Source organism: Lepidochelys kempii, chromosome 7 (genome assembly GCF_965140285.1).
Source record: "Lepidochelys kempii isolate rLepKem1 chromosome 7, rLepKem1.hap1, whole genome shotgun sequence".
Classification (NCBI taxonomy): domain Eukaryota; kingdom Metazoa; phylum Chordata; order Testudines; family Cheloniidae; genus Lepidochelys; species Lepidochelys kempii.
In genome coordinates, this window is record NC_136386.1 from 117162280 (window position 1) to 117188691 (window position 26412).

Here is a 26412-nt window from a genome sequence, read left to right on the forward strand (position 1 = left end):
TTTTGTACTTCTGGAAAAATCTAACATTGCTTTTACTTTTTTCATAGAATTAGAGATGTCCACCTTAGCCTAAGAACATGCAAAAAAAATTTAGATCATTTACAGTATGTAGAATAGATGGTGACAGCTGCCTGTCAATGATTTCCGTTGTCTTTTTATTAGAAAAAAAAGAACGCCCCAAACTAGAAGCCACATTTATAACAGGCCCCATAAGCATTTTGGGAGACTGTGCGTAGTCACATAAAATCAAGGAAGACGTAGGCTTTTCTTTCATAATAATGAGAGTGCATTGTATGCTTTTAGAAAGTACTGTCTACTCCAAAGAACAACCTGTAAAGAGAATCTGGTTTAAGGGTTAAGCTAAAGACTGTTGGAAGGAAGACGGTTGGTGGTTTATTGGTGGTTTTAGTATTTGAAACTGTATGTCCCTAGCTTGGCAGTTCATTGTGTTTGTATTTTTGGGAAGGGATGGGAATGGGAGTTTACAATTGTTGGTTTTGATCACTGGGCAATACTTCGAGTTTGGATACAAATGAATGTAGATTGGAAAGAAATATTTAACGTTATCAGGTTGGGATTTTTTTGGTTGTTTGTTTTTAAAATTATAGTAGTTGCACCATCCAGATTTCTACTTGTTGCATCAGTTTTATTCTCCTTCTTAACTAGAAGTTACTCAAAACTGGTCAGGATTGGGATTACAAAGAAGCCACACAGAGATGAGAAGAAGCTTGTTAAATTCCACTCTATGTGGACCGACTGATATTTTTCCATGTATTTTCAATTTAACCTCAAAAGCCAGAAATCACAAATATAAAACACTCCAAACATGGCCCACAAAACCCTTGCCTCACAAGCATCGGCATGCCACTAAGTTACATGGAACTTGCTGATAAGTTTGCAGTGTATTTGAGCCATATTCATTTTTGTATTAATTCAAATTAATAGATTCAGAATAGATCTTTATCCCCCAAAAGCCTGACAAAACAATGTATTTGGAATGTGGAAAAGGCTTTTATTGCTTTGCAGGTTCAGGTGGTGACCCATATCAGTTACGCTGGTAAGGATAATGTATATAACCTCAAAATGTTTGTACATAGAGAGCATTCAAAACAATTTTCAGACTAGCCTATTTTCACGAGGAAAAGGTAGAATTACAGGGTATATACGTTATATTCTTGAGCTCCAACTTTTCTTTTTCCCGCCTTTTTTTGCTCATTAATATATACGAAGAAATAGCATTCTGGCAACAACAGTTTTATGTGCAGTTAAGGTTTAATTTTGTTGGCAGGAGAGGAGGATTGCTCTGGGATAACACATAACGTTGTGTCTGGTCTGGACTGTTTGTGCAAACTGCTTACACACTGTCTTCAAATTGTCATAACCTTCCACAAGGCAGACAATTGGTCACAGAGAACACATTCAGGTGTGATGCCTGAAGCAACTATGTAGAGCGGCTGACCAATACTAAAGCCATATGAAAATTTATTAGGCTAAGGTGCAGCGTACCTCATCTTAAACAATCATTCAAATGACTGGAAGAAGGGGCAGGAAAGGGAATGCATTAAAAATAACTAGAGATGAGGGCAAAGACACCCTTTCTCCCTAACTCCATCACAGAAAATACCAAGGGCTATTGTGTAGTCCTTTGGCCTTCTGATGGCCCAACAGCATATCAGCTAACAGTTATGTTAAGTTAGAAGTTCTTAATAAAAGGGTGAGATATATCAGAAAATATCACCTATAATAATATATCTCAGGTATTTCTAAGGCCTCTGTCACTGTGGTATTTCTATTTATGTAACTGATTATATAAAATCTTTGTGGACCTTTTGTAAAACACAATAGCACAACTGCAAATATGTTGCAAGCTTTAAGGAAGTTATTTATCTATAAATCACAAAGAACCTTCTTCATATACAGAAGAGGTTTAAGACATAACCAGGAAAAATAGCCTCAAAACACTAATATTTCCAAATTGAAGTGCAATTTCTTCCAGTTAAATTAAATCCATTTAAAAACTAGAAATGGTTTAAGTGGTCCATTTCTTTGAGATTGATTAAAAATTGGATACATACCTGGGCAATTTACAACAAAAAAGCAATTTTGCAAGTCTGATGAAGAAATTTAATGAGTAAAGCAATGGAATTTCTCTTCAGAGGAGAAAAAAAACCTGCTTCCAAGATAACTACCGTAGTTTGTTATTGAGCCCCTATGCAATACATTAGATTTTAATGTATGATCCAACAAGCCATGCAGAGCTCTCTAGGAAAAAAGTATAATAAACTGATGCCTGTAATTCTGACTGAAATAAATGATAGATGTGCACACATCTGAAGGCAGAATTTGGTCCACAATAATTTAAGGGAGAACTAAATGTCTCTTAAAAAAAGAAAAACTCCATTTCCTAATTCTTTTCAAGGTATCATTACAAATGTTTTTCTTTAATTCCTGAATCTCTAATATTCACTCGTTACAGTCTCTATGGTAACATCCATTGTTTCATGTTCTCTGTGTATATAAAATCTCCCCACTATATTTTCACTGTATGCATCCGATGAAGTGAGCTGTAGCTCACGAAAGCTTATGCTCGAATACATTTGTTAGCCTCTAAGGTGCCACAAGTACTCCTTTTCTTTTTACAGACTAACACGGCTCTACTCTGAAACCTGTCATTATGCAAGACTCTGACACCATGCCTTTTCAAAAATCTGTACCACAGGGTACTTGTAAATACTGGATACCTTTTGTTTAAAATAAGGACCATTTGTGAAATCATTTTTTTAGAGACAGATCCTAAACAAAAAAAAAAATGTTTTTCAGGGGAAATAAAGTAGTACATATTTTTACAAGGCTCTTCAAGATACTGCAATAAAGTCTGACATACGACAAAGGATGCTGGGCTAAATTTTCAAACATGTACAGCCACCTTACGGCTGCCAAAATTCCTCAGATAACCATCTTAACGAGATATTTTGGTAAGAGGTTGTATCATTGTTATGACAAAGATTATCTAATATATCTGGGCTTGCATGGGGAAGTTTCATAAATTTAATACAAGAATATATGAAGGAATTAAAATCTGAAAACAAATTTAAGGCTGGTGGGACAATCTTAGCAAATGAAAAGTAGTTGTACAACGAATACTTGATTTCTGTAGTAAACAGCATAGCTGCTCAATTTTCTAAGGGCTTAAGACTGAAGGATGACAAGCACGCAAAACTCCCAACAATTGCCATTGGGTGCTGATCTAGAAGAGTTAATCTTACCTGGACTGACTGTAGTGTTGAACAAAATAGGGAGTACACAACAAGTGGGAGTGTAACAGGCAATTACTAGAAATGGTTACTTACCTGCAACTGGAGATTCTTCAAGATGTGTGGTCCCTATCTGTATTCCACATACGGGTACACATGTTCTCCATGCACTAGAGTGAGATCAGAGATTTGGGGCAAGTAGTATCTGTTGGTCTGCACATGTGCAGTTGCTTCTCTTATGCTCCAAACCAAGGAAATAAAGGGTGGCATGGACTAATACCTCTCCAGGTCCTTCTTTTACAGCAAATCAGATAGGATCCAAAGCAGAGGGGAAGAAAGGTGGATAGCAAGACACAGATAGGGACCACACACACATCTTGAAAAACCTCCAATTGCAGGTAAGTAACCTCCATTTCTTCTTTGAGTGGTGGCCCCTATGTGTAATTCCACATGTTGGTGACTGATAAGTAGTATTCAAATAGGAGGAGGGTGCGAGAATGCAGTTGGTATGAATGTCTAACACTGCTGTTCCCACAGCTGCATCTGACGAGGAAGCCTGGTCCAGAGAGTAATTCTTCATAAAGATGTGGATGGAACTCCAGGTAGCCACCTTACAAAGGTCTAGTATTGGAACTTCTCAAACAGCTACTGGTGAAGTTGCTTTTGCGATCGTGGAGTGGGCCCTCGTAGTGTCCAGGGAATGAATATGTTCTGGTCATATAATAGAATCATAGGACTGGAAAGGACCTCGAGAGGTCCTCTGATCCAGTCCCCTGCACTCATTGAAGGATTAAGTATTATCTAGACAACCCCTAACAGGTGTTTGTCTAACCTGCTCTTAAAAATCTCCAGCACCCAGTGGTCCGAGGTGACCCACAACCAGGCCGAATGGTAGGGATGAAGATGGTGGAGGAAAGAAGATGGTGGATCCTGGGAGGTGACTAGGGCGTCACTCTCGACCGCACCCTCAGAACGAGTGCTTCTGGCCCCCAGGGTTCATCATTGGGCCGGGCTGCACAGGTGAGCAGGAGGAGGAAGGGCAGCAGCAGCTGAAACTAACATCCCTGTCCCTTCTACTTGCAGACCCTAGACAAGACTGCCAAGGCCTAGGCAGCAGCCGGAACTGCTTTCTTGCAGACGGCGGCGTATATATGCTCAACATGCAAAGAGTGGCCCAAATGTCTTAACCCATGCAGCACTGCATCCATCTGCTCTGAAAAAAGACCAATCCCATCGAAGGGGGGGGGGGTCTTGGATGGAGGTCTGCATATCTTTGGAGAGGCAGGTGGTCTGAAGTCAGGAGCTGAATCTCATAACCACTGCTGACGTGACCACCCTAGCCGCTGAGTCAGCTGTGTCCCATGCCATTTGGAGGGAGCACCGAGCCTCCGTGGTGCCCTCTTTCACCAGTGTGCCATTCCTGAGGTAAACCCTGTGGAGGGACTCTTGAACTTATGGCAGGAGTATCCTAAGTCGAAATTGTATCTCCCTAGGAGATGAGCAGAAACAGCTCCAATTTTTTGGCCTCTATTTTTGGGAGTCGAGCTGGTATGCCCTTGTTTATCTTTTTCATTGGTCGCAGAGACCACTGGTGAGCCTGGGGGTGGGGGGGAGAGAAAGGTGGGTGTAAAGGTACTCAAACTCTTTGGTTGGGAAAAAGTATTTCTTTTTGGCCCTTTTAAAGGTGGGATGGATGGATGAAGGAGTTTGCCAAAGGGCCTTGGCAATTCTGAGGACACCATCATGCACTGGTAGTGCGACATGGGCCGGGGTAGAGCCTGACAGGATGTTAAACACGGTGTCCACCTGTTCAGCCATTTCCTCCAACTCCAACTTCCCTGGCCACCCATCAAAGCAGGGCCTGGTGTTCTTTAAAATCATCCGGCGGGCTGGCCCTTGAGGGTCCTGCAATCACCTCGTCTGGGGACGAAGATGATGATTGTACCATTGGGGGAGGCCCTAGGGCATCTTCCACCCTGGGGGAGGGAGACTTAGGGGTGGGTACAGTCTCTTCTGCCTCGACCTCTGAGCATGCTTCATACACCAAGCCCAGTGTCACCGGTGTCGCCAGCTGTTGCTATGAAGCGGAGTCCGATAAGCGGTGTGAAGGGAGCATTGCCATGACTGGCATTCCCCATATGCTCCAATAAGGACACTGCACTGGCCACTGGCCGTGCTGCAAAGGCAGTGCTGATGTTGACGCGGACTCAGGTACTCATTCACACTGGTGGAGTCTCGGCGAAGGGCTGACCTGCCCGTCTGCACTGGAGGAATCCCCTCCCATTGACCATGGTGAGGCCGCAGATGCCTGAGCCTGTCTGCTGACCAGGGCCCAGAGCTAGGGGATTGGTGCTGGTATTGAGGGGACTGGTGCCAGGGGGACCAGAGATATGACGGAGAGCACTCCCACAGGGTAGGCAACCCAGACCTGCGCCAAGAGGACTACCGTTGGGAGGGTGAACGGTTCCGGTAGTACAGAGATCAGCATCTCCCTCTAGGCAATCCGCGTTGGGATGGCAGAGACCACGATCACGGTGCTGGTGACCGAGGGCAAGCCCCAGAGGATCTAGGCTATGACTCAGGCGATCTGCGGCATGGAGGTGGAGAGCACTACTTTGTCTTGGGGGATCAGCAGCACTCTACTGCCCCAAGGGGTCTTAGAGGCTGGCTTGCCCTCCTGGGGAGCCTTTGCCGATTCCTGTGGCATGTGCTGCATCAGCAGTGTGGGCGGAGGCCTTTGTTCTCTCAGCACTGGGAGAGCTTGTGAAGGCATTGGTGCAGTCAGGGATTTTGGTCCCATACCACTCCCGGGAGTTGGTGGTGGACCTTTTAAGGGGCTATTGGCCCCAACCAGGAAGGCACAAACCCGTGGATCCAGAGTGGCCGGGTGGCCCGAAGTGGGACCCTTGCCTGATGACCCATGGCCCTTCTTGCCTGGTGCCGGGGAGCTGTGTTTCCTCACCTTCTTTTGGGGCACCGGCAACTGGGAATGGTGCCAGAAGGAGCCCAGTGCCGGGGGCGCACTGTGCACAGAAGCAGTTGTGAGTCCTGGTGGGATGGCACTGAAGCCAGACCAAGGGCGGACCCCAAGAGAGCCAGTAAATGAATATCCTGCTCTTTCGGCGTGCAGGGCCGAAAGTTTTTACAAATATGGCACTTATCTCTCACAGGTGATTCCCCCAAGCACTTGAGGCAGCTGCTATGGGGGGGTGGGGGGGATATCACTTACAGGCATAGCCCTGTTTCAGTCCACGCAGGGCTTAAACCCGGGAGAGCAGGGCATGCCCCACCTGGAGGGAAGTCTCCGCTGGGACTCTAAACTACTAACTACACTTAACAACAAAACAACAAACAACAACTACTTAGCACTAATTACTACAGCTATAAAAAACTATTTACAAGGCCCTAAGGCATGAAGTCAGTAAAGACAAAAAACTACTAGCCCTTGCTATGCAAGGAAAGGCGCTCCGACTAATCACCATGGGCGGTAAGAACGAACAGAGAGGACGTAGAGCCAGCGGCGCCTGATATACTGATGCATGACTGCGACACTCAAGGGGGCGCCACTGCCGACCCTATAGATACTGCCAAGACAAAAATCTCTGATAACCGCGCACGTGGGCACGCACGCACCTAGAATGGAATTGATGTGAGCAACCACTCGAAGAAGAATGACTTTTTGGGAAGAATACCAGTAAGTGAACAGGCTGGTTCATGCGATATTCTGAAATGACCTTGGGGGTGAATTTTGGGTGGAGACGAAGGGAGAAATACGAGAACAGTGGGACTGCTATGAGTACTTCCAGTTTACCCCTCTGTCTGGCCGATGTGATGGCAACTAAGAAGGCAGCCTTCATGGAGATGTGGAACATGTGGCCATTGGTTCAAAAGGTGGTCTGGTTAGAGCTGATAGTACCAAGTTGAGGTCCCATTGTGATGTGTTTCATAACTGCCAGGAAGGTCCTTTCAAGAAGGTCGAGGCCTTCCAAGAACTGAATAGTAGTAGGGTGAGTAAAGATAGAGTGGCTTTCCACCAAAGGATGAAAGGCACTGAATGTTGCCAAGTGGACTTTTAATGAGCTAAGAGAAAGCTCTGACATTTTGAGGGACAGGAGATAGTCTAAAGTGACAGGGACACCTGCTGATTCTAATAATGGATTCCATTGTGACCAAGTAAAGAAACACCTCTATTTACGTAAATAGCATTTTCTAGTGGAGATTTTTCTTCTGTGATTTAGGATAGTTCAGACAGCCTCTGAACATGAACATTCCAGTTTTGATTCCCATCCAAACACCAAATTATGAAATGAAGATAGTCTGGGTTGGAATGTCTGATCCTGCCCTTGCCCTGAGTTAACAGATCCAGAAAAGGTCAAATATAGATGAGAAGACAGGGTGACATTTGCAGAAGGTCTGGAAACCAAAACTGTCTGGGCTAATTGGGTGCAATGAGAACACCACTGGCCCTGTTGTGGAGAATTTTGTGGAGAACCCAAGGTAGCAGGGGATGGAAGGAAAGACATACTTTGGATGGTCCATCCAGGAGAAAAGAAAAGCATCACCCTTGCAGTCTTGGCTTAATCCTGATCCAGAGTAGTAAAGATTTAATTTCTTGTTTGTTTGGGAGACTAACAAGTACCAACATGGTGTTCCCCACTCAGTGAAGATTTTGGTCAAGATAAAATTGTGTATTTCCCACTCAGTCTACAGCAAAGTGCCTGCTGAGATTGTCCACCAGAGTATTCTGCACACCTGGTACCTACATCACAGAAAATATGATGTGGTTCTTCATGCACCAGTTCCACAAGTCCACTGCTTCTATACACAGAGGAAGAGATCTTGCTCCACTCTTTATTTTATATTAAAAAAGACAGTTATCAAGTTGTCCGACATTATTTGGATGTGGCAGGACTGTATGAGGAGGAGGAATTCTTATGTTCCCCCAGCCTCTGTTTGCCAGAAGACGGGAATGGGCGACAGGGGATGAATCACTTGATGATTACTTGTTCTGTTCATTCCCTCTGGGGCACCTGGCATTGGCCACTGTTGGAAGACAGAATACTGAGCTAGATGGACCTTTGGTTTGACCCAGTATAGCCGTTCTTACGTTCTTGTAGGAATGTGTTGTAAGCTAGGAGAACTGCCACCATCTCCAGCAGACTGATATGCATTCTGGCCTCCCCTGGAAACCATGGAGCTTGTGTAGTGCGACTGTCCATACGAGACACCCCCCCCCACCCCATACCAGGAGGGATGCATCCATCATTGTGGTTACATCGGGGTGGATGGAAGAAAGAGGACTCCCACTCACACCTAGTCTGGTTTTGTCCACCATATGAGAGAGCTTTGACTTTTGGTTGAGATTGCTACCTTAGTATTCATGTTGTCCTTATGCGGTAAAGTAAACAGATTGAAGCCAGTCCCGCAGTCAACAAATGTGTAGTCTGGCAAATGGCGTTACATATGTATACGCAGCCAAGTGGTCTATTATGGAAAAGCAGACTCTGATAGTGGTTTCAGGTCTGAGGGTGACTTGGTTTAACAGGCTGTTCGTAGCCTAAAATCTGTCTATAGGGAGGTAAGCTTTTCAGGAGGATGGTTTAGGGTCACTCCTATGAAATCTATAGTCCTCATGGGACTTTTCTTTGTTTACAGACTCTCAGCAATGTCAGAAGTGGAGTAAGCATAGGGTTGCCAACTGGACCTCCTGGTTTGATCTGCTTATGATTAGTCAGTTGTCATGATATGGGAAGATTGTATGACCACTGCATTTCATCTGGGCCACTACTTTTTGTGAAGACAATTCAGGCTGGTGACTCAGGGAAGTACCCTGAATTGGTAGTCACCAGCCTGAATTGAAGTACCCTGAATTGGTAGTGCTCTTGTTCTACCATGAATTTCAGAAGTCTTCAATGTGGATATTTACCAGTCCCACAGAAGTGAGCATCTTTCGTGTTGAGGGCATGAACCATGTGTTCTCTTCCAAGGAGGCAATTATTGATGCCAGTGTTACCATGCAAAATTTTGATTTGCAAATAAAAACTTTTAGTTGGCATAGCTTAAGAACTGGTCTCCATCCTCCATTTTTCTTAGAAATTATGAAACATGAGAACTAGAACCACTTCACTTGATGTTGGGATGGCACCTGCTCTATGGCCCCCTTTTGGAGGGGAGAGTTCACCTCCTGACGAAGGATCTCCTCGTGAGAGTCGTCCCTGAGAAGGAGCTGGGAAAGGGGCATGTGGCAGGGAAGTGAGATAAACACCTCATCCCCAGCCCCACCCCAGAGCCTGAACCCCTGCTGCAGCCCTCCCAACCCTCCATGTCCTAACTCCCTGCCCCAGGCCTGGACCCAGCCCAGAGCACCCTCCTACACCTCAAACTCCCCACCCCCAGCTAGAACCCTCAACACCCACTCCCCCACCCACCCACTTCATCCTCCCCCTCCCAACCCAGGGCCCCCTCCCGCACCCTGAAATCCTCATTTCTCCCCACCCCAGAACCCACACTCCCAGCCAGAGCCCTCATCCCCTCCCACACCCCAATCTCAATTTCATGAGCATTCATGACTCACCATAAAATTTCCATACCCAGATGTGGCCCTTGGGCCAAAAAATTTGCCCATCCCTGTTCCACACAGACTTGTGTCTCCTGTTACTTAGTTGGAAACATTTTTCAAGAGGGGAACAAACTATAAAAAAAGGGGACAAACACTCCCAACACACCCCTCTCTCTGCTCATTGATTCATTACACCTGAATGGTAAAAGGAAGCAGCTGTTGGACTGGCAGAGGGGTTCTGAGCTAAGAAGTTTGGTCAGTAAGGCTGCTGAAAGCACCTGGTAAGAGAACTGTTTTGAATTTAATACAGTTTAAATTAAGCATCAATAATGTTTTATCCTTATTTTTCTTGTAACCGTTTCTGACTTTTACGTCTCATTACTTCTATTCACTTAAATGTTCTCTCTTTGTAGTCAGTAAACTTGTTTTATTTACTCTAGTGTGTTTAAATTGAAGTGTCTGGGAAACTCCATTTGGGGTGACAAGTTGTGTGCATATTATTTCTATTAAAGAAATAAATGGACCTAATATAGCTTCTATTGTCCAGGAGAAGGCTGGGTGGCACAGGACATCCAATCTTACATTTCCGCCCCAGAAATGTGAGTGTGTTAGGGGTTCAACCAAGGCTGGTGAGAGCCAGAGTGTAACCAAGTATGGCTGGCAGGCTGCAGTTACACTCAAATACTCAGGATATGGCTTGCATGCTGGAAGGATGTTTGTGAGCAGCACAGGTAGGAGCTCCTTCAGCAAGGCATTATAAAGAACCCAAGGTTTTAGGGCAGAGGTGACACAGCTGGTCTTTAGTCTGGATTGTACACTGTGTGGCAAATGGCCGATGCTACTATGGTGGATCCCACGCTTGTCCTTAGTGTGGTGGGTCAGGGTGCAACCCCTTGCCCCTATTCTTGGGCATTGTGGGCTCTGCTCATGCCCAGTGGGGGAGGGAGAGAAGTGGGGAAGGGCCCCAGGTCCACCCCCTGCTCTTCAGCTTTGTGGACCGCTTACCCTCTTCCTGCTTGGGAAAGGTTTCCCTTCCCCTGGTACTCTAGTTAACAGTACTCCTCCAACTCTAGTCAACTCTCCTTCCCCTCCCCGTCTGACTGAAACAGGGGATTTTTATTAGGTCTGGGGCAGGGCCTTAATTGGCTTCAGGTGCTCTAATCACCCTGAAGGGAATAAGGCTCTAATCATTCTAGGGCTTATATACCTCTCATCTATCACTCTCCTGCTGCATTACACCTAGTATGTTACAGAGGAACAGCAAATGCTACACTTGGTGGCAATATGAACCTCCCCAAGGCAATAAAGGCAGCACTGGGGTTAGTTACTGACACAGAAAGAACAGGGGCAGGAGATAGTTCTTAAACCCCTGGAGTATTGGCATAGTCCTCCTTCATGGGGAGAAACTTCCTGAGGCACGAAGACTAAGCTATATTAAGTATAAGTAGTTTTTAGTATGTATTTACAAGTATACAAGTAGAGGACGATCATAGTGGGAGCAGCAAATTCCAACTCAGGCCATGCGGTGGTAAGAAGGAATCAGAGAGGAATCAGTCCGTGCCACCCTTTATGCTCTTGTTTTGAAGCATGAGGAGAGCAACTACTTATGCACGGGTGAACAGATACTACTTGCTACAAATCTTCAGTCTCAGGTGTATGGAGCACATACATATACATGTGTGGAATGTATATAGGGACTTGTACTCAAACAAGGTCAGATACTTGCTAAGCTAAAAATATTTCAAAGGTTTCTGGCCATATCTTGCTAAATTATAGCTTCTAAATATGAAGGTAACCAGTTCAAAACTTGAGATTCTATGATACTTTATGTACTGAAAGTTAGTCCTTATTTTGCAATAATGACAATAAATCCATCATCCATGCATCCAAAAAGCATGTTAGTGCCCTTTCGCTAAAGAAAATCATTAAAAAGTTTTAGGATTATGTAGAACCAGAATAGCACAACAGAAAATTACTATGAAATATGTACAGAAAATATAGTAGGGCTCTCAAAATAGTAAGACCTTTGCTTCTGCCTGTGAACATCAGTTTACAAAGTTTCCATGGGAACCTGCTACTAACATATGAATGTTCTTGTTACATTATATTTTGAACAGAAATTCCTTTGTGAAAAAGGCCAACAACCAGCGTCAATCACCTAATGAAATTATAATGACCTTCACTATGCCCAATACAGCAGAGGCATGACACACTGTATATCTAATGGTACAGCTACTGCTATAGATTTGTTTTATATGCCCATACGGAATTGGAGAGTATGTACACAGTGACTTTTAAATGCTTTTTCCTGCATCAAGAGCCTGATTTTGCTCCCCATGAAGTCAATCAGGAAAGTCCCAGCATTTCAGAACTGATCTCTAACAGCCTGATCCAGTGCCCATAGAAGTCAGTGAAACACCTCCCACTTACTTCAATGGACTTTGGATGAGGGCCTAAATGAGCAACTTAGTATTAGTGTGTGGAGAGCAATACTCTAGCAAAATACTCTAGCAATCCCACAATATTAAATATTTTCAAAAAAAATTAAACAGAAAATTTGTTTTTATGATGTGTATGTCAAACAAATACAATGCAAGACAGAAAACTAGTCTCCTTACCTTAATTTTTATTTCTCATAATGGAAGGCATCCACTGGTCTGGACATTACTCATGGATTAGATCTGTTCAATCCACCACAATGCAGGCGGAAAAATTCTACCCTGGAAGGAGATGTGGTATGAAATTTCAGGAGGATTGGTTTTGTTTGTTAGTTAAGGGTATGTCTCTATGTGCAAACTGAGATTGTAATGTGAAACAAGCTTCAACTTTGGCTTTCTTTAAAGAGCAGTTCTACCCTGAAGAAAGCATCTATAAAAAATGACACCTTTTTATTCAAGAGATCCACTTCACATGGGTATAATGTGGAGTCCCTGTCTCTGTTCTATTGACTAAAATGTCCTTTCACTACATTTCACTCCTTGTGAGGCTGCATGGGCAGAGCAAACTGAATTATTTTCCTTTTGGTGCATCAGCAGCGTTGTTTACTAAATTCCACTCATTTGTGTCTGTGCAAAGTCATTAAACATTATGTGACTGCAGGGTAAAAAGGTGAAAGAGTAACTAGCCTTGTAGACTCTTCATCACTGGTAATGGGCCATGAGATGGAAATAATTCAGCTTGACTTTCTGATCCCAGGTAGAATTTGAGGGGCTGGTAATTAGAAGATATTCTGATTTCTGTATCAGATCTGCTCAATTATACATTGATACATACACTAAAAATGAAATCTCATGACACCATTTATGTAGTCAGAATCATTCTTCAAAATGCAATGAGAATTCCATAAAATAGTTGTTGTGTTTTATTTTAAAAAATAATGAATTTAGATTTTCAAAAAGGAAAAAACAAAACTTTTCTTTGCCAATATTCTTGAATTACTAAGTTTATTTTTATCGTTTTTACTACAGGAAACTATGACAGGAAGCTCTCAAAGTTCAATACAAAACTAAGTTTTTATTTAATATTTGAAAAACAATGGTTAAGGCCTTTACACACTATTTCTACTGATTTCTGAATTAATCCTGAAGACTAGCCAATGCTTTCTTTTGGGATAATACTCAGAACAAAGTACATATTGGGTTAGTTATGACACTTGTTGTTCTAATACTTTAATAGCCTATTGTTCACTCTTGGTTGCCTCAGCAAGATAAAACATTGGGGGGGGGGGGGGGGAAAAGCATTTCCTGACAGGAAGTGAATTCCCACTGTGTGTGACTCCAGCCAAGATCTCTGCTTCACAGAAGGAGTGGCAGCCCTCTTCTGTGATTGCAGAATGACAAAGAAATCATGGTTTTCGTTTATTAATTAAACAAACTATGTAGTCTGTGGATATTGCAGCTCAAGATGCAAATTGCATTGTATTCTGCATGACTTACCGTTCAACTACAGTTATGTTACCAATCCTGAAAAAAGTTAATATTAGGGCTGTCAATTAATTCCAGTTAACCCACACCATTAACAGTGCAATTATAACTGCGATTAATCGCGGTTATTTTTTTTTAATCACGATTAATTTTTTTGAGTTAAACAATAGAATACCATTTGAAATGTATTAAATATTTTTGATGTTTTTCTACATTTTCAAATATATTGATTTCAATTACAAACACAGAATACAAAGTGTACAGTGCTCACTTTATATTTTTATTACAAATATTTACACTGTAAAAATGATAAGAAATAGTATTTTTCAATTCACCTCATACAAATACCATAATGCAATCTCTTTATCATGAAAGCATAACTTACAAATGTAGATTTAAAAAAAAAATTTACTCATAATTGCACTCAAAAACAAAACGAAGTTCACTCTGTCCTACTTCTTGTTCAGCCAATCACTAAGACAATCAAGTCTGTTTACATTTTACAGGCGATAATGCTGCCAGCTTCTTATTTACAATGTCACCTGAAAGTGAAAATGGGCGTTCACATGGCACTTTTGAACTGGGCATTCCAAATATTTACGAGTCAGATTGCATACAAATGTTTAGCATCTTTCACGCTTCAGCCACCATTCTAGAGGACATGCTTCCATGCCGATGACGCTCGTTAAAAAAATGTGTTAATTAAATTTTGACCGAACTTCTTGAGGGAGAATTATATGTCTCCTGCTCTGTGTTTTATCCGCATTCCGCCATATACTTCATATTATAGCAGACTCAGATAATGACCGGGCACATGTTGTTCATTTTAAGAACACTTTCACTGCAAATCTGACAAAATGCAAAGAAGATACCAATGTGAAATTTCTAAAGATAGCTACAGCACTTGACCCAAGGTTTAAGAATCTGAAGTGCCTTCCAAAATCTGAGAGGGATGAGGTGTGGAACATGCTTTCGGAAGTCTTAGAAAAGCAATACTCCAATATGGAAACTACAGAACCCAAACCACCAAGAAAAAAAAAAAATCAACCTGCTGGTGGCAACTGACTCAGACGATGAAACTGAACATGTGTTAATCTGTACTGCTTTGGATCGTTATTGAGCAAAACCCGACGACAGCATGGATGCATGTCCCCTGGAATGGTGGCTGAAGTGTGAAAGGACATATAAATTTTTAGTGCATTGGGCACATAAATATCTTGCCATGCCGGCTACAACAATGCCATGGGAACGCCTGTTCTCACTTTCAGGTGACATTGTAAACAAGAAGCGAGCAGAATTATATCTCCTGCAAACAAACAAACTTGTCAGTCTGAGTGACTGGCTGAACAAGAAATAGGACTGAGAGGACTTTTAGGCTCTAAAAGTTTACATTGTTTTATTTTTAATGCAGTTATTTTTTGTACATAATTCTACGTTTGTAAGTTCAACTTTCATGAGAAAGACTGCATTACAGTACCTGTATGAGGTGAATTGAAAAATACTATTTCTTTTGTTTTTTACAGCACAAATATTTGTAATAAATATAAAGTGAGCACTGTACTCTTTGTTTTGTGTTGAGACTGAAATCAATATATTTGAAAATGTAGAAAACATCTAAAAAGACGTACTTAAATGCTATTCTATTATTAACAGTGCGATTAATCATAGAATCTCAGGGTTGGAAGGGACCTCAGGAGGTCACCTAGTCCAACCTCCTGCTCAAAGCAGGACCAATCCCCAATTTTTGCCCCAGATCCCTAAATGGCCCCCTCAAGGATTGAACTCACAACCCTGGGTTTAGCAGGCCAATGTTCAAACCACTGAGCTATCCCTCTCCCCAAATATCAGGGTTGGAAGGGACCTCAGGAGGTCATCTAGTCCAACCTCCTGCTCAAAGCAGTACCAATCCCCACTTTTTGCCCCAGATCCCTAAATGGCCCCCTCAAGGATTGAACTCCCAACCCTGGGTTTAGCAAGCCAATGCTCAAACCACTGAGCCATCCCTCCCTCAATCACGATAACATTTTAATTGCTTGACAGCACTAATTAATATATCAAAGCGCATCCCCAATTATAGTTATACTCTGTATGTTACATCTCAGGATTAAGATCAGACCTGACTATTTCTAGAATTTAGTGACAATCATTCTCAACCTAAAATTATTTCTATACGATAGTCTAGTATCCTTTCTAGAATGTCACAATATACATGGTATCAAATTTACAGTGAAATTATTGGTATTAAATAGCATTTATTTATTCATTCATTGTGTGCCTTTTTAGTAGGTAACATTGCTTAAGTAACATATGTTGTAGGTAAGTGCTCAGACATGATGCAGGCCATGGAATAAATACCTAAACAGACAAGTTAATCCAACAGTATAGTAACTATGATAAGATCAAAAAAGTTGCTTGTTACAAATTTTCATTATACACTCTCTTCCAATTAACAAGACCATTAAAGATAATTAACATCCTGCTAACAAGACATTGGACTGTCTGCCATAATACAGTAATAATGAAAATGTGCTCTGTCTCCATCAAATTTACCAGCAACATTTTTAAGGGTTTGTCCTCCCATTCATATGCACACAATTCATTAGTTTTAATGAGAATGAAGTAAATGCAATCAATGGCAATATAAACTCCAGGAGACTGCATAACTAAATTGCACCATGCCTGAGATGTAGCATGGACTTCTAAAGAAATTTCTGCAAAATAATACTCTTGCTGGAATTCTGCACCACTGCACAGCACAGAATTTGCACAGAATGAATACTCCCTGCAGAGTCCTTCCCCCCCGACAAGAATTTATTATTTCCACCAAAATTCTTAATTTTTCTGTTTTTTCTGTCAGGGTAGACAGCAGGAGCCCCAACCACACACAATTATATTGTGTTTTTTGACAAAACAAAATATGCAACATTTTAAATTATCATGTGCAGAATTTAATTTTTTGTGGCAGAATTTCCCCAGGAGTAAAGGTAAACTATAACAGAAAATTCTTTCATAGAAGATTCCCAATCATTGTCCTCTACCTACACTGCAGTTTAGAACCTCAGACCTTTGGGTAGCAAAGACACTCCCATGCAGCTTTTGTTTTGTAATGAAATTATGGCTAAACAAACCAAATGGTGAAACTCTGGTCTTTCAGGCAATCCTACACGTAACAATTACAAATATACACACACTGTACATTTTAAAAAATTGATTCACTCCACAACAAACATCATGACATGTAAATTCCTGCTTCTGTAACCACGTAAATGTATTGGCAGGATGGTAGGGTAAAGTTCACCTCTCAGGCTGCTTCCTCAGCACCAATCAGCAAAGTCTAGTTATGTCAATTTATGTCACTTTCAGTGCTCAATGAGGCAAGGAAATGGATTAGAGTGCCAGACTGTGGAAACAATGTTAAACAACTATGCCAAAACAGAGCATCAAGCTCCCGGGCTCAGCTTTATATGCCCAACTTCATAGAAGTTAATGGAATAAATTAAGTTTAAAAAACGCAATATAAAAAGTGAAACCTATTTCCAGATGGTGAAACAAGATTTACCTGTAGGAAAAACTTTTAAAATAGAATATATTTTTGCGAAGAGAAATATGTAATTTTAAATGCAGTTTTACAAGAAAATCTAGTTTAAAAGACGTTAAAAAAAGTTTTGTTTTTAGAATCTGCTCATGACACAAGAGTTAAGGAAATATAAATGCATGGCATTACGTACAACGCTCAAGGCTATTAAAAAACCCTCCTTGCATACAACTTTCTCTTGTACTTTTAAATCAGAACACACCCCTCTGATAAGTCCCTATTTATAGTGCCATGTATTATGTAATTTGGATTTAGTTCATGATATATACTGGTTTTACTCAGTTTCAAACACATCCTTTTTGTTTGATTTATAATCGTTCAACTGTAAATCTTAAAAGGTAGCTTCAATAACTCACTGTATCATATCACTACTGAATCCTTTTCTGAACGTATAGTGTGGAAATGCACATCGTAATGTACTGCAAAACAAGAGTCCCATCTAGCTCCTACTGAAGTAAAAGCTTTCCATTGATTGAAATGGAAGCACAAGCAGGCGCCATGTTCCCAACCCCCCCCCCCCAACTGAACAGTAACAATAGAGAAAAAAATCTTAGAAGAGGTAAACATAGATTAACTGAACACTGACTGCATAGGGAAACCAATAATTCAGACACAAAAATTCAACTCACCATTCACCTAACTACATCAAGGATGAAAACAAAAATGTCTGAAATAGAAGAGAATCAAAATATGCTTCAAACAACTTTCTGCTGCATCCCTCCCCAACTGCTCTGTGAAATACACAGCAGCAACAGCACAAAAGCATCTTTATGGCAGGAATAAAAGGCTCTTTAAATGCTCCTTTTATTTTTTATTGAATGAACCCACTCTTACACAAAGTTCATGCCACAATGTCTCAAGCTTCAAAAGTATTGCGAGATCATGGAGTTGTCAGTCTGCTAATGCTGGTAAAATTACAAACAGAGCAATCTGAAGTATGTACGAAATTTCTATATTGAATCAAGTAATTAAATTGTAATCAAGTGGTTGATTAAAAATATACCATCATTTTATGATAGTTAGCAGCCAGTAAAATGTTTACAATGTTCTTTTAATCCCCCCCAAAACAACAAGAGCTTCACCCCTACTAACTGAAAACTGTTCTCTCTTTCAGAGCCACTTTCTTGCATGGAGAAACTAAGGAGTTTACTGAGATACAAAGCCACAGACTCCTCCCAAGTACAGTATTAATCATTTGTGTGGTTTACAGTTGCCATAGAATTAACAAATCTATACCACCTGTGTTTGTTTACACAGAAGCATATTGCAACAGACATCCCATTGCTCAAAAAAAATACAAAAAGAAAAGAGTACTTGTGGCACCTTAGAGACTAACCAATTTATTTGAGCATAAGCTTTCGTGAGCTACAGCTCACTTCATGAAGTGAAGATGTAGCTCACGAAAGCTTATGCTCAAATGAATTGGTTAGTCTCTACGGTGCCACAAGTATTCCTTTTCTTTTTGCGAATACAGACTAACACGGCTGCTACTCTGGAAAAAAAAAAAAAAAAGCTGCCATTTAAACTGATAACATGTAGTGTGGCAATTCTGAAGAAACCTTGCCCTAAAGATGACCTTTATGATTTTTCAAACTATCCAAAGTACTGTATATGTAAAAAAAGCAACGGTGGAGCACTTTCAGAAGAAGACCCACAACTACAAGACTCACAGAATGCAAATTCATTTGCAAGCTTGGCAAGCAAATAATGCTACCAAGTATTGATGTGATCTACAGGAACATCCAGCTGCAAGCATACCAGGAGACTGGAAAATTCCGCACCTAAAAATGTGGGCTTTTGCTCGTAACCTCCATCAATTCTTAGGAGAAGTGCATTTTCCCACCTTTTAGACCTTTAAGTTAGGCAGATAGGGCATTAGAAGAAAACTGTCTGGGAAAGGACTGACAAGAAGGTTGAACAGAAACTGGCCCGTTTCTAAGCTGAGCCTTTGCAGGTTTCACATGCTCTTTGCTGCAATGAAAATTTCATCTTGTCTGCAAAATTTTGTAGTGATTTCAAGTCAACAGGAACACAAACATGTTACCAGCAACTAAAATAAACACAGTAGTCCTTTTATATGTTAATACTTACCAGTAAAGCAACATACAGTATTTCTATTTATTAGACAAAATATACATAATAAGTCAAACTATGCTTTATTTTCAGGATTGTCTGATAGGAATTTATAAAAACAGAACACAAAACAAGACCAAAAAAAAGGCAAAGCTTTCTGGTGAAAACTCCCCAGATACATATCATTCCAAAGCAAACAATTTTTGTTTTAAAGCAAAGAACTGTTCTTTATTTCCCAAACACCACCCACTCTTCCAAATAAACAAGTGATCCAATGTTGCGTAAGAATTTTAATTGTTTCCATAACTCTTATTACCTGCCAAAAAAGTACTTAACATGAGATATCCACTACAGCGGGCTCAAAAATATATGCATATTTAAAATAAAATAATTCTGTATATGTACATAAGCTTGTTTTACATAAGGACTTTAACTTTGCACAGATTCACTTTTTTGCAACTTCTTTAAAAAGCTAGTATTTACTGTTACTAACCTGGACATTCTTAATCCTACTGTAGTTTTCCACAATCTTAAAAGCATTCTGGTCCAAATTCTGTCACCCATACTCACAGTAAGCAGAATCTCACACTGCAAGCAGTCCCACTGGCTCCAATGGGACCACTTGAGGTACAATGCGCTACTCAACACAAACAGGTGAGGACATATTCTAACGTGAAATGCTTATAAAGCTTAAAGTTATTCAGATTTATAAGACTGGGTCTACACTTGAAACTATTTTCTGAACAGAAATGTCAGTTGGAGGAGGGGGTGATTTTTTTTTTTTAATTACACTTCATACCAGCCCCATATTGCATCTACACTAGATATTCTAGTGTACATGCAATTTACCATGAAAAATGTTTTTGCCAGTATAGCTGCTGCTTGTTTCCCAAATGAAATAAGCTATACTGGCAAGCCTTTTGTAATGTAGTCTAAGCCTAAAAATCCCTCTGTTGCAAGATTAATTTAAACCATTTTATAGACAGCGGGGAAAATGTCTTTGAGAACTACAGGGTGGAAACTAGCAAAATATTGTCTTTACAATACATAGATTTTTCCACTGAATTTTAACACTAAATCAGCATGTCACAGATTCTCACACCTTCGGAGTCTGGAAGCTGCTCTTGAATCCATTTTTTGATTTGTGATCTGTTGATGGAGGGTTGACAAGCCTTTGGTTTGGCATGCAATGTTGTTGATAATGTGGGGCTTTCCGATCCCATGATAATATTAAAATCCCCCGACTGTTCTAAGTACCGAGCATTCCTGACTTTAAACAATTAAACTTGTGTGACTATCATCTGAATGTAGTAGGGTCATCCCATTACTGTACTGCTTCAACGCTACAAATATAGGGGCATGATTTTCAAAACTAACTACTAATTTTCTATGCCCAACTCAAGACACCCTAAAGCTGCCTTATTTTAAGAAAGTGTTGAGTGCTCACCCTCTGCAAGTCAAACCTCTTAAGGTTTTTCAAGATGGGCACCCAAAAGTCACAAGGTACCTTTGAAAATCTTCGCTAGAGTTTTTGCATTACAGTTTTTATTTAATAGCATGAGTTCTTAGAGTTCAGGAGAGACATGGGTATGTTCTATTTCTAGCCAAATAAATATATAATTTCAGTAATCTTGAATTATTACTGCTGAAAAAGTGTACATTGTTTTCAAAGTCTAAAAAACTTGCCTTTCACAGATGCAAAGGAAATGACAAGAGAAGGGGAAGGAAAAAAAGACCCACACAGTCAGTATATATCAGCAATTAATTCCATCCACAACCGCCCAGCTGTTCGCACATGGAAGAATCAGACTGTTTCCTTTAGGGACTTTTGCCACTGAAAACTGATATTGCACTTTCAGAGACACAAGCTGTTTGTAACATGTTAGGAATGTGCACTGGATCACACAAAGTTGAAGAAATGAAATCCAGATCTGATTCTCTTTACAGCTTGCCAACATATTGCATATCTACATTAAGATAAAGTTATCCCATCCCTCTCCTTCTATTCCCCCAGATAAGAATGGAAAATTGCCAGCAAAGTCAGATTAAGTGTCTAGAATGGACACTATTGTGATTTACTGGCAAAGACAAGGTGCGACATTCTCAGGAATCCACATGTCCATGGCATGTTAAATTCAGCCAAGACATTAGTATTTTATAGCTCATTGCCAAACTGGTCGATTCCAGGACATCTCATTACAGTACGTAAGTTTATGTGGAACCAGTACTTTTATCATGAAAATGCAGGTTCTCTCTGGTTAGCATATACAGCCATGTTATACACTGAAAACAATACTTTGTCCCATTGGAACAAATTCATTATGCTCTAAATGTAGTGTACCTTTTTATTTAATCACACGGGTTCTTAGAGTTCAGGAGAGGTACTCACTGCATAATTACTCATGAGAAGGCGGCCTAGAACAAATTGTTGGCAGTAAGGAAACATTTCATTTTCACAATTTCAAGAGGCAATGCCAAGCAGTAAGAAGTAATTGTCAAAATGTGCTCTCTCAATTTGAGAGAAGTGTCCTTTAATTTTAAAAAGGTCAATAGGTACTAGCTTGTATGTTTTACTGGATTCATAGTTAGTTAGGTAAACTACCTGTGTGTGTCAGTAGGTCTGAGAATATGTTTTGCAGAAGTGGGAAAGGGAATAACCTAAAAATAAGGTTACATGTAGTTTTAAGTGACCTTAGGGCTCACCTTGAGGAAAGTACTTTATATGGTAATCAGTCCACCCACATACAAATGACAAAGATGTCCATTGTTAGAAATTGTATAGCCTGTATCATTGTGTCTGTGCCAGAGGAAAAAGAATAAAGAATGTAACATAAAAAATACACTTTCACTTTAATATAAAAATTTTATATTAAAATAGTACATTTTTATATGAAGTTTTTGTACAATTCAGACATGCTTCCAGAAGACTGACACAGTCTCACACACTCAGAGTGGAGGGTTACCTTAGCTGGGAAACTTCAAAGTCATTTAAACTTTCAATTGTTTACAGTCTCCCTTGGGATCTAATCAGTCTCCATAACTGACTGGGGATGGAGTGTGGCACAGAAAAAGGATGAATTGTTTATATCACCTTCCCTTGTCATCCCCTTAAAACCAAAATCAGTCAAAAAGTAGTAGGTGAATGAGAGCAACATTTAATCTCTATCTTTAAATTATTCAATTCCTGTAATCACAAAAGATCTCACTATATTACAGCAGGAGTGGCCCCACAGTTAATGGGTAGCAACATCCATTGCATGCCACTGGCCCCACCTCCACTGTTTTAATTTGCTCATAACCTTCTTAAATAAATTCCTTTGGAGATGATTTTTTTTCTATGCTTCGTGTAAAAGTTCCGCCAGAGAATTTTTTGGAAAGGTTAAAAAGCATGGCCATTTTTGAGTTTTGTGTACATAAAAATAAATTTTAAGAACCTTGTTTCCCATATGTGCCTAACTTAACATTGGTACTAACTGCGTTCAGACTGGTTTGACAGATCACAATGAAGTCTAAAACACAAACTGGGTCTGAAAGAAACTGGGTTACTAGTTCTGAGCACTGGAAGTTTTGTAACGCAAACAAATGCTAGACTTATCAGAAATATAAAAATGCAAAGTAAAAAGTAGCTATACAAACACTGAGGGAACTCTGAAGTCATTGTCATCATCATGTTACCATTACGCCTCTGGCGTTTAGGGCAGAAACACCAGAGGTGTAATGGCAGAAACAAAGCTCCTCTACGCCTGTCTGTTTCTGGCAAGTCTTTCAATGGTTCCCCAGCTGTGCCCAGGTTAAGCATTATCAAAAGTTACAATATCCCAGATTTCCAAAAAGGCTTAACCAAAATTTTAAATTCCTGTAATTACTTACAAGGTGATGGCATTTCCTTAGGTGTGAGTTCTTTATTTCTCAACCTCAGTCTTGCATTAATGCTTTTTTAAAAAAAAATAGCATGCAGTATAATATGGTAAAAATAAAAATGGTGGTATAGTATGTACCAGTATGTCATTGCAAGAATTAAAATGTGTAAAGAAGTGGCAAAAATTCAGTGGAACCATCAAGATGTATGAGTCTTACGGAGTAATCATGTATCACCACCACTAGGGCCCTTTTCACAGCCATGAAAAACGCATCATGGACCATGAAATCTGTTCTCCTTTCGTGAAATCTGGTCTTCTTGTGCGCTTTTACCCTATACTATACAGATTTTACAGTGGAGACCAGCATTTCTCAAATTGGGGGTCTTGACCCAAAAGGGAGTTGCAGAGGTCACAAGGTTATTTTAGGGGGCGTCACGACTCACGGTATTGCCACACTCACTTCTGCACTGCCTTCAGAGCTGGGTGGCCAGCAGCTGTTGGCTGGGCACCCAGTTCTAAAGGCAGCACCCTGCCAGCAGCAGTGCAGAAGTAAGGGTGACAGTAGCATACCGTGCCATCCTTACTTTTGCGCTGCTGCTGGCGGTGGCACGGCCTTCAGAGCTGGGCTCCCGGGCAGCAGCTGCCGCTCTCCAGCTGCCCAGCTCTGAAGGCAGCGCCGCCGCCAGCAGCTGCGCAGAAGTAAGAGTAGCAGTACAGCAACCCCCTCTACAACTACCTTGCGACTCCCCCCCGCCCCACAACTCCTTTTTGGGTCAGGATCCCTACAATTACAACACCATGAAATTTCTGATTTAAATAGCTGAAATCATAACATTTATTATTTTAAAATCCTGACTGTGAAATTGACCAAAATGGACTGTGAATTTGGTGGGACGCTAATTATCACCTATAGCTTTCCCACCCCTTCCTTCTTTAGCGTGAAATTCTTCCCTATGCAGAGAGCCCATTCAAGGCCTATGCACCACTTAAATGCCACTTATATCTCCCATGGCATACGAAGAAATAAAAGAATCTTGTTTAAATTACTGGCTAGTCCATATGTTAAAATTTGATACACACAATACAATTAAGTTTAGATATGGACTGAAACTATGTTTAAGCACAGCTCCTTTTAACTATATCATAGCTAAGGCTGTGAGTTTGTCACGGAGGTCATGGATTCTGTGACTTTCCAGGACCTTCGTGATTTCTGCAGCAGCTGGTGTGGCTGGCCCGGGGGCCACCTGAGCAGCTCAGGCAGCCTCTGGGCCAGCCACACCAACTGCTGCTGGGGCAGTCTTGGGCCACCATGCCCGCCTCCCCCAGTAACAGCAGGAGTTTGGGTGTGGGAGGGCGTTGGGGGCTCCGGGCAGCGCTTACCTCGGGGGTCTCCCCGGAAGCAGTGACACGTCTCTCTCTCCGCTCCTAGCTGACGGCTCCGCATGCAGGCACTGCCCCCGCAGATCCCATTGGCTGCAGTTCCTGGCCAATGGGGGCTGCAGACCTGGTGCTCAGGGCAGAGTCAGCGTGCAGAGCCATCTGGCCACGCCTCCTTCTGGGGGGAGCCTGCCGGCCCCGCCAAACCCCCCAGCAGGGATCCCGGGCTGCGTACCACTGGCCCCCCCAGAGCACCCACGGCACCTCTGGGCCACACCCCCACACAAGATTTAGTTAGGGGTATATAGTACAAGTCATGGACTTGTCACAGGCCATACATTTTTGTTTACTGCCTGTGATCTGTCCCTGACTTTTACTGAAAATACTCATGACTAAAATGTAGCCTTAATCATAGCTAGGTCTTTTTGGTTCTAGCTACATGATTCATGGAAAATACTCAATCAGACCCCATATTTATGAATACATACATTTCATTGAATGTGCAAGGCATTCTGTATTGTTTAGAAAGTATGCCAACCTAGAATATCCATCTACAAATCTCTTTGCTTCAAAGGTAGCAAATTCTTTAGTTACATGTGTGTATATCTTGTATTCTAGATAGTAAGAGAAAGGGCTAAGTTGATCCAGAGTGTAACTCCACTGAAGCCTAGTGGATGATTTTGGTCAAACATGTCTTTTGCCAATGAAAAACCTGATATCTTAAAACAGTCCTTCTCTTCTATATACTCTTTCCTTGTTATAATTTCTTTGTATGCTGTTGGTATATCCTGCTTCATATTCATTAATGAAATACAATTTCCAGCTGTTTAGTAAGATAACTAACTTTAAAAAAAAACTCCTAGCAAATAGCCTTATCGATCTTTTGAGGAAAGATACTGCGTAAATAAAAGTACACGGAACTGGATATAAGGCCAGCTCTTACTTTCTTCAGCTGTTCTTTTCTTCATTGCTGAAGTCTTGTATTTCACATAAACAGATCTTATCTTCTTTCATTCCATAATTATAATCTCTCAAGTGGAGAAAAACAAATTACAACATCCTAACCCAAATGTTTTATTTAACCTAGACACAATCTTGAAGTAGTATGCTGAATTTATTAGGAAGCCACCTCACAAAGGCCCTATAAACTATGACCACATTGGATAAAGTTAGGCTCAGTTTACTTTTGGATCATCTTTGTTCTGAGAATTTTTACAGTGGGAAGAGATACTTGTGCTTTATTCATTTTATTTGGAATACTATAGGTCTTAAACTGCTGTCGAACATTTATCTGGCAGCCTCACTCAGAGAGTTCAAAGAAGTCATACTCCAGATGCAACATGTCATCATGGGTGAAGCCACTAGAAAGTTTAAACTTGGCAGAAAGGTTAATTATTTGGGTCTACATACTAACCATGTCACACTCTTCACTAATACTGACCAAGTGTGATATGGTGAATTATTAGCTAAAATCTCCTACATCAAAGCTGTAGCAATACTGAAGGAGCCTTCACGCATGTCAGTTTGGAGCTTATGGAAGAATTGATCCTGGATGTGGGCTGGGGAAGACAAGTACACCCATATAGAGTAATACAATTCATTTTAGGCAACTATTGCTTTTAGTCTATTTTAATTACAGACATTCCATCTTAATTAAATACAAGATTGTTTATGGTCCACATCCTGGCTAATTAGTGAATAACTACAGTCAACACTAAGTATATCCCCTAAAGATTAAGAGAATAAACTTGAAATGTCAGATACATCTTGT

General features: G+C 41.0%; 1 protein-coding gene across 14 annotated transcripts in view; it reads right to left on the bottom strand.

The window, feature by feature from the left end:
- Positions 1-26412, bottom strand: part of ADD3 (adducin 3) — a 189636-nt gene that overhangs the window by 70844 nt on the left and 92380 nt on the right. For 5 of the 14 annotated variants that reach the window (XM_073354410.2, XM_073354405.2, XM_073354411.2 and 2 more), the window contains one exon: positions 12432-12533. The exons of the other annotated variants lie outside the window; for them this stretch is intronic. The gene's annotated coding sequence lies outside the window, so the exon portion shown is untranslated. The remainder of the gene's footprint in view (positions 1-12431; positions 12534-26412) is intronic. 14 annotated transcript variants of the gene reach the window in all.